Source organism: Squalius cephalus (assembly GCF_949319135.1).
Source record: "Squalius cephalus genome assembly, chromosome: 18".
Classification (NCBI taxonomy): domain Eukaryota; kingdom Metazoa; phylum Chordata; class Actinopteri; order Cypriniformes; family Leuciscidae; genus Squalius; species Squalius cephalus.
Window position 1 is genome coordinate 6,814,069 of NC_137139.1, and position 14,590 is coordinate 6,828,658.

At 38.5% G+C, this 14,590-nt stretch overlaps 1 long non-coding RNA gene across 1 annotated transcript in view; it reads left to right on the forward strand.

Annotated features, from left to right (window-relative positions):
- LOC307145408 overlaps positions 1-14,590 on the forward strand; it is a 1,105,317-nt gene that overhangs the window by 179,140 nt on the left and 911,587 nt on the right. The gene's annotated exons all lie outside the window — the stretch shown is intronic.

Consider the following 14,590-nt stretch of genomic DNA (forward strand, 5'->3'; position numbering starts at 1 on the left):
TATGATTATGATTATGATGAAATTCTGTATGATAGAAGAAACAAGCACCATTGTCAGTTCCTCGTCCACTTGTTTAGTCTGACGATACAGTTTCTGGGTGTGAACTCTCCTTCAGATCACAAAACTACACAGTGCTAGCACACACATGCTGTAATACTAATGAAAAACCATGATCCTAACTTTACTGAACCTCCATTGGACAGACAGTGATTCATGTTTCATGAAAAACACTGGTGTCCGGGACGCTGTGAGCCCAGAGACTGTAGGGTACACCGCGAGTTTTTAGCATGTGTGCTATGAATGAGTATGGTGCTCATAAACTGTTGACTTATCATTCTCACTTGAATCAAGAGAGAAACGGACCTGGTTCCAGGTATCAACAGTATTTGATGCGTGTGTCCACAGTTCACTTCTCTTGGCTCTTATGGTCTTAAACATTTTGTTCACACATGGCATGTTTGGTTGGATTAAAACAAACCCTGGTGCGATTGCTCTGTTAGTGCGGATCAGTTGAATAAGTGTGAACGCTGCCATCTGAACCCTGTTGCCACCAAACATGTGGACCGAGACGCTGAAAAGATGAGTCTCGATCCACTTCTAAACAAACTCTGGAGCGGTTCGAATGTAATACTGTATTATAACACACCAAAAACAGGACTTGATGTCACAAGATACGACCCTAAAAGGACAAAATGCTCAAGCATAACTGTTTCTCTCATCATAGTCGTGGTGTTGCCCATCACAGTTCAGTTCAGGATCAGAAGCGCGTCTCCTCACTGCAGATCTTCATTTGTGTGATGAGGGATTCCTGGCGCTGTTTTGACTCCTTTACACATTTTATAAGCTCTTCACGAGCTCTCAGCTGGTCAAAATACCATCATATGTAGCTACGCACATACAACGAGCGCATTTATCCCAGAACACAGCATTGTTTTGGATGTTCGGTAAGTTCAGTCACGAAATATACATAATAAAAACTGACCAATCAGGTTGTGAACATACAGTATCCCTGTGCCTTAAGGTTCGGTATCTTTAGGTTCAGTGTTAAAATACCTATGTGAACGCTAAGCGGACCAGGACTAAAAGTTTTTTGGTCCAGACCAAGTGAACCGAACTACAAGTGTGAACAAACCCTTAATCCTGGTTGCTTTGGACTTCACACTCCCATTTTTAACACCTAACCCAAATATACAGTATTGCGAACCACATTCGAACCGCTCCAGAGTTCGTTCGGAAGTGGATCGAGACTCATCTTTTCAGCGTCTCGGTCCTCTTGTTTGGTGGCACCAGGGTTCAGATGGCAGCGTTCACACTTATTCAAATGAACCGCACCAAACCAATCGCACCAGGGTTCGTTTTAATCCAACCAAACGTGCAAGTGTGAACACAGAACTCTTTAGCCACATTATAGCTGTCGGGATTGATTTTGCTGGAAATTGCACACATACATGATTCACGTGTCACGTCATGTCTGTACACAGAGAGTAGCTCTGGCATGAAGCTTGTTGTCACAACGAATAAGCAAAAATTACATGGCAAACAATGTTATTTATTCGTCCATCCACTCCATGAACACACCTGTGCCTCGAACCACGTTCATCCCTGCATGTAGCAGAGCCGAAGCAGAGCCGAAGAATAAGTTGAAATGTAGTTGCCAAGTTACTTATAGTCAGTATAATGTCTGTTGAGGAGCATCACAATAAAGAGTTAGCAGATATTAAGCAGACAGTCTACTAATAATCTAATGTCGGATGCAGTTTTAATTTTTAGGCACTTAAGTTTCCGCTACACTTGCAGAAGAACATTGTCTTTGTCGAGCTTTGACCGAAGTTTAGTATGATACCACTGGAGAACACTTTAAAATTATGTAGGATGCGTAGGATAACCTTTTTATCAAGCCAGGAGATCCTTGAAAGTTTGATACCCAGTAGCTAAACTAATAAAAAAAAAAAAAAAAAAAATGTTTCTTGATATTAAACCTACAGTGATGTGTAGAACCTTATTTTTAAGAGGAGCTCTCATTATGCCTCAATATTGCTTTTTAAACCCATTTATTTGGGGTTTGTGTAGATAAATTGTTAATTGCACTTCTTTGTGAGTGACAGGGGAATTTATGATGAAACTCTTCCCGGCAATCAGTGGCGAACAGCTTTTAACTTGAACAGCAAGTTTATTTACACCGTCCACAGGGACAGAAGATGCTTCAACAACGTTTGTTGTCTTTCCTTCCCACACACTGTTTCAGTAATTAGTTTCCAGGTCTCCATCAGGCTCCTGCCTCTACACAGTACATTCTCCAACCCGCTACATGCTTTTCTTTTTTAAAAGATTTCTTCTTTCTTCTTTCCTGGTGTTTTTTCTTTTTTTCTTTATTTTGCTCCTGGCAGCTGTAGAAGTTCTCTTAGTTTGATCTAACAAGTTACAGTAGGGCTTCCAGGCAGGAAGGAAATGGTCCTGCAAAACACTGTCTCTCGCTCTCACTGTCTCCTCGTCTCCCCCCTTTTTGGTGGCAGTTGTTTTAAGGAAAGACAGAGGTAGGAAAAAAAGAGAAGAAAGTGAACATACTGAATGAAAATTTCATAAAGTTGAGCATGTGGTTTCTTTGATGAGGGAATGTGAAATGGTGTTAAGTCTCAAGGCTGTGTAAAAGCGGTTATTAGCGTCACATGTTCCTCCTGCAGGCTTGTGCCGTGAGAGAGACGAGGGTTTTGTTTTCCTCAGATGTGTCTCATGCCTCCTTTTCTCATGTTCCCTTCTTCAGTCGCCCATGTAGTCTCCGAACTCATCACCTGTTAGAAGTGAACTTGACAAGCACTCATCATCACCTTCATCTCTGGCAGTGAAGTTGTTCTCCACTTGACTAAACAGACATTTTGACTAGGTCCACATACAAATAATCTACCAACTCAACTCAACTCAGAGCCAACTCAAATTAAACAAATTAGTTCAATCAAATGAACTTTTATGAGTGTTTAGAACTCTCTTTTTCTTTTGACTTCATGGAACTGACACATTTTAAGTAATCTGAATTGTTTCCTTGGTTTGAGTTTAATGAACTTGTTTCTTTTAATTTCAACAAACTTAAATTTAACTGAAACTGGGCTGGGATTTCTATTTCCCAGCATGCTTTGGCATGACACTCAAAAGGGAGAGTAAATGCTAATGTTTTTGGTGCAATATTAATGTTAAGTGGGAAATGTAGTAGTGTTTAATGTTTTGTTATGCTAGTTTAGAAAACTTTCTGTAACATTGTTTTTTTTGTAGGGTTATGGTGACGAGTGGAGCATGAACTTTGTTTGAGAAGAGATATAGGTTAAAGGTTATAGGTTACTATTAAGATCTGCTTAATATCTGCTGAGTCTTTATTTTGATGCTCCTCAACAGACATTCTACTGGCTATAAGTAACTTGGCAACTAGAAGTCAACTAACCTAACCCAAACCCTAACACCTAACCATAACCATAACAGTCTACTGACAGTCTAGTCTACTAACACTCTAATGAGAGTTAGTTGATATGTAGTTGCAAAGTTACTTATAGTTAGTAGAATGTCTAAAGTGGACCATCGAAATAAAGTGGAACCAGGAATTGTGTTACCAATTAGCAAGTCAGTTTACAATGTGGTATTGAAGCTTCCAGTACACACACATACATATAACAAGACACATCATAACAGTTAAGAATAACACATGTAAAAAATAAATAAATAAAAAAGTATAAGACAGAATTTAGTCAGAATAAACATTTACAGAGAATTAACATATTTACAGTATTGTGTGAATAATAATATGAATAAATAGGACTAAATGAATTTACAAGGATATTGCACAAAAAGTGGGGTATTGCACTTAGAAGGTGTTTAACTGTTCAGATGGAAAAGAGCCTGTGGGAAGAAAGTGATCCTGTGTCAACTGTCCGTTGTAGTCTCCTGGTGTCTGATCTGGTGGCTGAACCAAACCAGACAGTTACAGATGAACACAGGACAGACCCATTGATTTCCATATATATTTGTTCTACTATGGAAGTCAATGGGGTCCATCAACTCTCTGGTTACGGGCATTCTTCAAAATATCTTATTTTGTGTTATGAAAGAAATTCATTCATACAGGATTTTCATTTTGAAGTGAATTACTCCTTTAACCTTTAAGCAGCACTCAACGGACATTTCATTTTTCTATTTCCATTTAAAGGTACAATATGTAAGATTTTTGTAATAATATATCCAAAAATCACTTGTGTGATATATTTCCTACAGTTGTGTACTTACAATATCCCAAAAGTTCCCAAAGATTTTTAATTGCAGAGAAATTCCAATTTTAAATAATGGCTCGTCTCTGGTCATTGTCGCCTGTCAGTGACGTAATATCCGCGTTATCCCTGGTTTCCGCTCGTACTGCCATAGTAACCATGGCGACAGACGTGGACAACTGCGTTACGCCTAGCGGCACGCTCACGCTGTTGTTGTTTCGTTCAAACATTATGGACCATGGCAAGCAGACTTTGGGTCAAAAGGAGAACTAAAACAAGGATTAATATCAGCGTGGTGTTTTCGAGATGCCGAGAGCTAGCGTCCGCGACTAACTTTGACTTCGCCACTCTTGCATGTACTTTATTAGACAGGTGAACAAATGAACATAAAACTAATCAATGTTATATAGCTCAACATGATGAAATGATAGAATATGATCAGTATGTTATTCCAGCCTGATCTCACGGCAATTCGTACGAATTCTACGAGGTGGCTAATTCGTACGAATTCAGCCACTTTTTTATCACTCGTACGAATTGGTCGTGAGATAGCGTTGGTTATTCTGATGTTGATCTAGCTTACTGCTAGTCTCATACAGACAAACTAACACACAGAATAACATTATAACTTTCAGCACACTCAGTTTAGTGTGATAGTGTAGACCAAGTGAAACAGCGCTGCGTTTCCTCACAAGTTTCATTCGTCTAATAAACTGATCTGTGTGAGTATTATTCAGCACTTGCAGGAAGTTAGTTCGGTAGAATGAATTGTCCTTATTCCTTTATATCCGCAGGACTCGCGTGTGGCGCTGATATCAGTCTCTCATTAGCACTCGCGCCCTGCTTCACCACAGTCATGTTAAAAACATCAATGTATTCACTCATCCATAAACAGTATTAGATCCATCAGCATGATGGCAAGATCCATAATTCCGCTTAATGCTTATGCGTCATCAACCTACGCCTGTGTTATTGTAAGAGGTTAGCGACCCCTAGCGGCAAAAAAACGTACATATTGTAGCTTTAACTGATGTGATACGTAGAACAACCAAAATAATAAAACATTGGCAGATTGCATCTTGCAGATTAGGGTAAAACCTAACACACTTTTAGCGCCACTCACTGGAAATTTCGCTTTGAAAATGCCGCAAAACTTGCAAGAAGCAATGGGATATAATTTCCCCAAGGAGATCTGGGTTGACTTTCTGGCATTGTGATGGCGAGTTGTCGCATTTTCTTCACAAAATGTAAAACATCTATGTTATTGTCCTCTTGTCTTGAAAAGGTGTATTAAACATTAGAAGAAAATGTCAATTTCCACTGCCCATTGAACTCTCTTTCACATCAGCATGCTGATCTTAATATGTGCTCCCATTAACATGATATTCACTCGCGGCTGTGTACTGTTTATCTTTTTACATTTGTGCCTGGAAAGTGTAAGGTCTCTCTGCTTCATATTTTTGCTGATCCAGGTATATATGTGCGTTTTGATCATAGCATGGGGAGTCCGCTCACCGCCCAAAATTCCTCAACGTCAGGAGAAACAGGAAGCCCGAAACAGGAATCCCGCCACATGCCCTGGCGATGTGCGCGCGGCACGGCAGGTTAATCCTTTCAAATGTTTGAACAGAAACGGCCACCGGGCATCCCCGACTTCAAGACCCAAATCTGCACGACTCTTCCGCTGCTAAACTCCTGCCGTCCAACTTGCAGTTCTTCCTGTGCGGCTGCCTGTGTGTGGGAAGCGGCCGAGACTTTGATTTTTATAACGCCTGAAACCAACCTGGCACTGAATCAGCTCCTAACACTCACCAGGCTTTCCAGGCGTACTCTCGTTAACTTCCTGCGCTTCACACCAGCCTTAAAATGCATTAAAGAGAGAAAGAGGAAGGAAATAAGAGAGAGATTGGTATATTGTGAACCCACAACACCTCTCTTCAACCCGACGTTCATGAAATGACTGTGAAAGTGACCTCCAATCATGAAGGAACTCTATATGCCCATAGGGAAGACATTACTAATGAGATCTCTGTAATATCTCTATTATGTTTTTGCAGTCTAGGGGTTGGAGAGATTAGATGAGTCGTTTGAATCCATTTTTTGTGTGTGTTCTGTTGAAAAAAAGCGGGTTCAGAGCGACATAAGGTTGCGTAAAACTGTTCTGATATTTCACTTGAGAGAAAGACACAATGATCTCATGTTCTGCTCCTTTCAACAGTGTCACATAGTGGTCTCAGATTAGCCAAGATGCCAAAGTCACAGATTTCAACATCGATTATTTCTCAGCAGTTTTTTAAAGCTATCTTTGATCGTTTTATTTCTATAGGAAATAATAAAGACAAGGTTCAAATAGCCCGCCTTATTGGCAGATGATATATCCAAACGAATTTAATTACAAAAGAAATCCCACTGACAGCAGGAAGACTAACGTGGAGAGTACGGAGAGTGGCGCTACAGCTTTTGACGTGAATGACCCGAATCCGCCTTTTTTCCAACTCATTCTTCTCCTGTTTCCCAGTGCGTATCAGCTCAGAGAGGCCTTTATTTATAAAAAAAAAATCTGAACATATTTTAATATAGTGCCAAACATGAATTTAATTGTGGGAATCAAGTGTTTATTTGTCAAGTACAGGTAATGTCCCAATAAATTAGCATCCATTTATGATTTTAATAAATATCATATACACTAAACTTATTATTCAATACTGTTTGTACAACAATACACTGAGGTGCAAATAGTATCGGCCACTGTTTGCACTATATAAATAGCATCTAACTACTATTTATTCTTTGTGCAATGAAAATCTGTGTATTTCTCAAAGTCTCCTGAGCTCTTAGCAACGTCTCAAAGACAATGTCTGGCTCATGTGGGAGACGAGGGGTTAAATCCAGACCACATCCTGTTTCCCTCATTTTATCTCTGTAATCTCTCTGTCATTAAAATAAATAAATAAATAATCTAAAAAAAAAAAAAAAGGTTTGTCACGCAAAGTTGAAATCAGCGACCATGGGACCTGATGAATTCATTCTCTTTTGCTGTGGGAATATGACGTATTATCAGTCCACGAACGCAGCCATAGGGATCTTGGTTCACTGCGAGCCTGAGAGCCATGGACTTCGGCTTATAAATGATCTGCTTGATTATAATTGCAGCCTTTGTATTTGTTTGCTACAATATACTAGTGGCAGTGGCTGCAAATGCCACAGTGGTTTCTGTGGCAAAGGATTCTGGGTAAGGATGCGTAAGGAGACGTTTCATTGCCAGGGAGGAGAAGAGCTGAGATAGCCAAAGAATGGCCATATCAGAGCGGGTAATGGTGAAATGGACAGTAAACCGTCTCAGTAACCTCACTGAGGTATTAGGTCACCACACTGTGGCTTTGGAAAACATGGTAAATGCACTGACGTTTACTGATGACACTCCGTCTTCCCCAGTTCCTCTTTTCCAGTCTGTATTTTACTGTGGTAAAGTCACCGGTGATTCACCAGTGGTGCACTCAAAAAAATGCTGGGTTGTTTCTGTAAACAAATTGTTGGGTTGATTGTGCTGGGTCAAAATGCTGGGTTGTTTGGGGTACTGTAAACACATGGTCCCTCTGTGATTGGTACAGACATTTGTGCAAATTTTTTTTTTTTTTTTTTTTTTTTTTTTTTGACTGTTGTCATTTTTCCTAAGTGCAGAAACATATTTTTATTCTTAAAGTCACCATGAAATCAAAATTCCACCAAGTTTCCAACCACCACCAGCGTTTTTGATCATTTTCACAAACGTTTCATGTTGCATGAATATCTGAACATGCAATATATCAAAAGAAAGAACAGAGCCTCTGCTTTTATAATTTTTTTAAACACCCATTTTATTCTAGCTTAATGCATTGGGGTTTTTTAAGCAACATTTGAAAGTTGGTAAGTTTCATAAAAAAGCAACATTTTATGCAAAAAGCTGAGAAAATTTTTTTTTTTTTTTTGGTCAAAGACACAGTCCTGTAGCTCTCCTGTAATGATGTGTTTTTGTATGTGTTTATCACACAAAGACCTTGGAAAAAAGCCTTAGTGAACATTTGAACTGTACCTTGCACTGGCATGTTTACTGCATGTGCATTTTATTACATTCACAAAGAGCAAAGTACACAAATATTCCCCACAAAACTTCACTTCAGACACATAAACTATACACTGAAGCAAATATATATATATATATATATATATATATATATATATATATATATATATATATATATACACACACACTTGGTTCATTTTTGTTACTCCATTGGCAAATTGTGTTTTAAACCTCATTAAATGTTGTTTGATTTATGCATAAAACAACAACAACAAAAGAAAAACTATTTGCCATGGGGTAAGAAAAAGAAACTTAAAATCTCTTATCTTATGATTTTGCCTCTCAAGTAAATGATATATATTTTACATTTTTAAAACTTGATAGTCACTGGTCACAATCTAGCTGCAAAGCAACCTAGACATGCTGTCGTATATCTCTTTTTCTGATATATTGAAAATCTTATTTTTGAAATAACATTAAATGCCAAAAATGACATTTTTGGGTGAATTATTATTTTGGAATGATGGATAAACACCTTATGTACAAACTGCTTATCCTCATTTAAGTGTTTACGCGTTTCATAAACGCCTTTAAACCTTTTAAACTTATTTTAGACCACATACAATTTAATTATGTTTAATTCCATAAATTACATAAATAAGTTATGTAGCTTTTACTTCATGGCTGTTAGAAATAAACAAACAAACAAACTGGGAAATGAACCAAAAATCACATACAAGCAAGCAAAATAATAAAATAAATAAAAAAAACCCAGGCTTGTCAATCGATTTCATGGGTTTTTTAAAAGAAATCAATACAGATTTTTTTTTGTCCTAGAAAGAATGAAGCTTACAGCATCGCTAATCTGAGAGAACACAGATATGCTTCTACATTAGAATTAATCCGCCTTTTAACATATTGATATATTGAAAGATTAGCTCTCTTATATGTGAGAGAGTTTTGCACATTAGAGTGACTTTGGCATCTTTGGGTGTAATACATGCTACTGTACATGTATATGCTGGATGAGAAATGGAAGATAGACGAGAGAAAGAAAGGATGGAAGCTAATTTTTTTACACCTCCCTCTCATAAAATTCGTAAAAGGAGAGTGTATGAAAGCATCTCGGGATGGCGAGGCCCAGGGCTATTATTCCCACATTAATTTTTCTATTTGAATTCAAGCCTCGCTGGGAAAGACTTCGGGAGGGGCTGATGGGACGCGGGGAATTACAGGCTTTCTGTGATGGGGGACTGCAGAGGCCTTAATGCCCAACAGGGGAGGCAATTTCACTTCCCAAAACACCATCTAACTGTGTCTTTCACATCTGCCCGGTTTAAGGAGAGACTCCCTCCTCCCCGAGCCTGCCAGCTCCTCCAGTCCAGCTCCCAGCCATCCTCAACCTCCGCACCGCCTCCGGACGTCTTCCTGTTAATTAGGAACCAGAACGTCTCTTTTAGAAAAATATTTGTGCTTTTCAAACGCTCTTTCAAACGCTGCTGTTCTGATTAGGAACGGGAATCGTAAGGAATTGGATTCCAGTCCGTGGACCCATTCCATCAATGATCCTTTTTGTGCTTGAAGAATAATTGGTGCTAATCAAAAATTTTTTGTTTGTTTGTTTGTTTAGACATTATGACAAAGCTCTCTTCCTTAAACACACAATTTTACTATGAACTAGCAGCCAGGAATTACACTGATGAGAGTAATAAGTTTGAGTCAAGAATCATTCGGATAGTTTCAGTGAGTGGATTATTAAACTGATTTGAAATTAGAACTGTTTTTGTTTTCTATCCATTTGATTCATTAAAAAGAATCAGTTCATCAGGCAATCGCACAGATAGACCCCAAGTGGGTCCTTTTTGGACTCTGACTAGATAAGTGCCCTGTTTGCTTTTTTAGTTCTTGTTTAAAGGGGTGATTGATTATGATTTCACTTTTCTAACTTTAGTTAGTGTGTAATGTTGCTGTTTGAGCATAAACAACATCTGCAAAGTTACAACGCTCAGAGTTCAACGCAAAGGGAGATATTTGCTTTTAAAGAAATAGTTTTTTAAGGACTACAACAAACGGCTGGTAGAGACTACACCACATTCCTCCCGGGTTAGTGACATCACTAACCCCAATATTTACATAAACCCCGCCCACAGAACACGATTTATAGATTATCAAGACAGAATATGCTAATCAATGACTAGAAGATAACTACACATCAGCTTCATAAATTCATCAACTAACCATTCAGAAATGTTGTCTACATGTTGTCTCTTCTTCTTGAGTCTCTCCATCTTTGTCCGACTCCGGTTTGAACAGAAAAGGCTAAAAGTTGTAGAAATTGTCAGCCTGTCTGTGTGAGGTAATGGGAGCTGCTAACACACTCTTGAAGCTCCGCCCCCTGTGCCGGGAGCTGCAGCTCATTTGCATTTAAAGAGACACACAAAACGGTGCGTTTTTGCTCACCCTTAAAAAGTGACATATAAAAATATCTGTGAGGTATTTTGAGCTAAAACTTCACATACACACTGATGGGGACATCAGAGGCTTATTGTACATCTTGTGAAAATGGCATTATACCACCCCTTTAAATTTGGCCTGTGGCATCAATTCTCAATTAAACGTGTATTCACAACTTATTCTTAAGCCCCTCCCACTCTCTGACATCACTTGAGGAAAACATTCCAGGATTTTTCTCCATATAGTGACTTCAATGGGGTTCAACGGGTTGAAGGTCCAAATGTGAGTTTCAGTGCAGCTTCAAAGTCTCGACACGATCCCAGACGAGGAATAAGAGTCTTATCTAGTGAAACCATGTCATTTTCTAAAAAAATAATAAACATTTATATACTTTTTAACCACAAATGCTCATCTTACACTTTCCTCAAAAACCTTAATTTATTTTCGACTGAAGAAAGAAGACATGAACGTCTTGGATGACGTGGAGGTGAGGAAATTAAAATCCCGAAGTGAACTAATCCTTTAAGTTCTTTATATTGAATTGACTTTATCAAAATATTGTGAATTTTGACTGTTTTTGCTCTTTTTTGTTAACAAAAATAATGCCAAACAATGCAGACAAGTTGCATCTCCCAGCAACACACAGTGGCGTTTCATTCTTGAAAGATTCACTGTTTTTGAGCGAATCGGTTGAGTCAATGATTCAGTGACTCATTCATCACACATGCTTCTTACGAGTGAATCAGCTGGTTTGAACTAACGGTTGAATAATTCTCGCGTGACGTGAGTAATTCTATTACAGGCTCGGGGTGGGTAATCGGGAGAATCGGGAGAATTCCCGGTGGGCCGCTTCACTTTTGGGCCGGTCGAGGATATATATTTTTTTTTTTTTTCACATTTGTCACGTTAGTTACATTAGGCTACACACGTTCTGCATTCTGACACCGCAGCGCGCAGCCTCTGCATGGGTTGTACCATGTGAGGGAGTTCTCCCCTCCCCTCCCATAGAGTTGGTTGGGTCCATAGCCCGTCTTTTCCAAAACGTTTTCTCAGGTAGACTACCGCGGCACCGCCGGCGCATACCAATAGCTGGGCCGGCCCTACCGTAACGGTACGCGTCAGGGAGGATGGATGGGAGGAAGAGGCCAGGAGGTATGGAAGCTTGTTTCCGCCACAGAATAAAACATTTTAAAAGATAATTGCGACTTTTTATCTCACAATTGTGAGTTTACACGCAATTCTGACTTTATATCTCGCAATTCTGACAATTCAGAATTGCGAGATATAAAGTCAGAATTGCGTGAAATAAAGTCGCAATTGCTTCTTATAAAGTCTAAGTGAATTATTATTTAACCTGTACATTATTTGTTGAACCATGGTATTAATACAAACTACACAATAGTAAGAGCTGAACTGTTGCTTCATTTATCCAATTTGGAAAAAGTGCTAATTTGGAATTCCACCATGGAAAAAGTGGGCCGGTCTTGGGCCTGAAACTCCCGGGATGAAAAGTGGCCCCACTCCGGCCCTGCTCTATTATTCACTGGTGGATGTAGTTTAATATAAAATAGTATCGGTTTCATTTTTCCGAACATTTGATATTTTTATATTCAAATTGTTATATTTAGAACATTAATCTCAATTGTAATTGCAGTAAATAGATTTGAATGAATGGTAAGATGGAGTTTTGTTTCATTTAATTGGTATAACAGCCCTATAGTGTCTAGTGTTGAATAGTGTAGTTAATTAAAAGATTATCAACAATATGTAACTTTACTGACTATGTATAATTATAAGAGGGATGCCCTTTTTTCACTGAAGCTCCTGCCCTCCAAAATGTGTGTGCATGTGATTGGAATCAGTGTGTGAATCGAACTACAACTCAGCAACTGTAAATCATAATTCCTCTTGATGTGGTGGTGTAGATTCAACAGTGGTGCAGTAAATACAGCCAGATGTTTATTATGGATGTTACATCCACATTGGAGAAGAATGAAGACATTCAAGGTCCGTTATCATGAAAATCATTCAGTTTCAGTCTTTTTTTTTTTTTTTTTTAACGGATTTGAATAAGAATCAGTTGAGTCTACTGCTTTGACAGTGATTTCTGGCATGTGTGACATGTGAAAGCACAGTGTGGAAATAGAGAGGGAATCAATCACTAGTGCCATAAAACAGGTTTGTTTAGTGTAATGTTGTTCTGGCTGTCATAAACCAGGTTAGACCGGACACATCGCAACCAGTGATGGATGACACCCGGCTCTGGAAACTTATGCTGCCTTACATTGGGTGGATCATCCTCTTTCTGCAAGGAACAGACACACACACACAGGCGCGCATGCATGTCATGGACTAGCACCCATTCAGTTACACTTATCACCAACAAGAACCCAAAAAGGAAGTTGCTTACAATGCCTTGAGAACACACACACCACACAATAAGTAACCCATCTGAACACACTCATCATTTCTATTTAGACCTCCCGTTTCTCTTTGATTTCAATCACTGGTGTGTCTCCTGCCTCTGTTTTTATCCTTTAGGGAAAAAAAGTCGCAGTTAGCTCATCTGTCAATCAAAGCACATAAGTTGTCTGTTAAACGCCATACACCTCCACAAGCTCACGGCTCAATTATTAACGGGCAGGTACTAAGGCAAACTGCTGACGGGACGCCCCCTCTTGACAGCTCATTTGAAAGACAATGGCCCCATGCCCCCTCCACCCCCCACTTAACTTGTCAAAGCAGTGAAAGCACCTTGAATCTGCCTTGCGTGACGTCAATTACCGAGCCATTAGAGAGAGGGATATCACCATTTAACAGAGAGATTTATGAAATCGCCAGCCCAAAGTTTACTTCTTTCTCAACAACATACAGTATTATTGTTAAAATGCGGGTGTAGATCCTCGAGAGGGATTGGGGACGCGTCGCCCAAATGCCAAATTATAGTGTTATAAAGAAAATGTGTTGTTTGTCAAAAATTCCTTTCAAATAAATGTAAAATCTACCTTTAAATATTAAATGATTATTATACAACAACAAAAGTATTAAATGTTTGCAATTATAACCTCTATTTTACCACCTCTTTTGGGTTAGTGGTTATCACTATGTGAAAAAGAAGTGCGCTTAATGTACTTAAAATCTTAAAAGTAAAAACTGTACTTGCATATAATGAAATAAAAATCCATTTACGCTTATTTAATGACAGTACACATTCATGACTATGTTAGTTAACACTTGCATGTCAAATGAAAGTTTTAATTTAAAGTTTGTTTTTTTATTATTATTATTTTTTGGTAATCTTTTGTCATGCTTTAAAGAAGTGCACTTATTCTGATGCTTTGACTAACATACTAAAGCACATGCAAAGTGCTTGATTATAATTTCAAGTGTGGTGTATTACTTGATACTATTAAAAGTTAATATATTTTAAATGTACCGAATTGCAAATTCCTTACAAATATATTAAATACATGACATATAAGTTTAAAGAAATGGCAATAAAGCTGAGCTGTGAAATGCCATCCCATGATGCCTGAAGCTCTGTCACTTTATTCTCAATGGTCACGTTCTTGAAACTGCAGCTGCCAATTTTGAACCATGAATTTGAGGAAACATTTCTCACAGTGCTGAAGACTAATACCAATAAGAACTGAACTGCCAATTTAGTTGTGCAAATCTTTGACTCTCTTAAATTGCATTCTACAGTTGTCATGGAAGACTTTTGTAAATCCTGAGTGACAGCTGTGACGTTCTGACAGAGGATTGTGATGGTTTTGACTGTTGTGCGATCAAAGATGTGATTCTGATGAACAATCAATCTAAAACG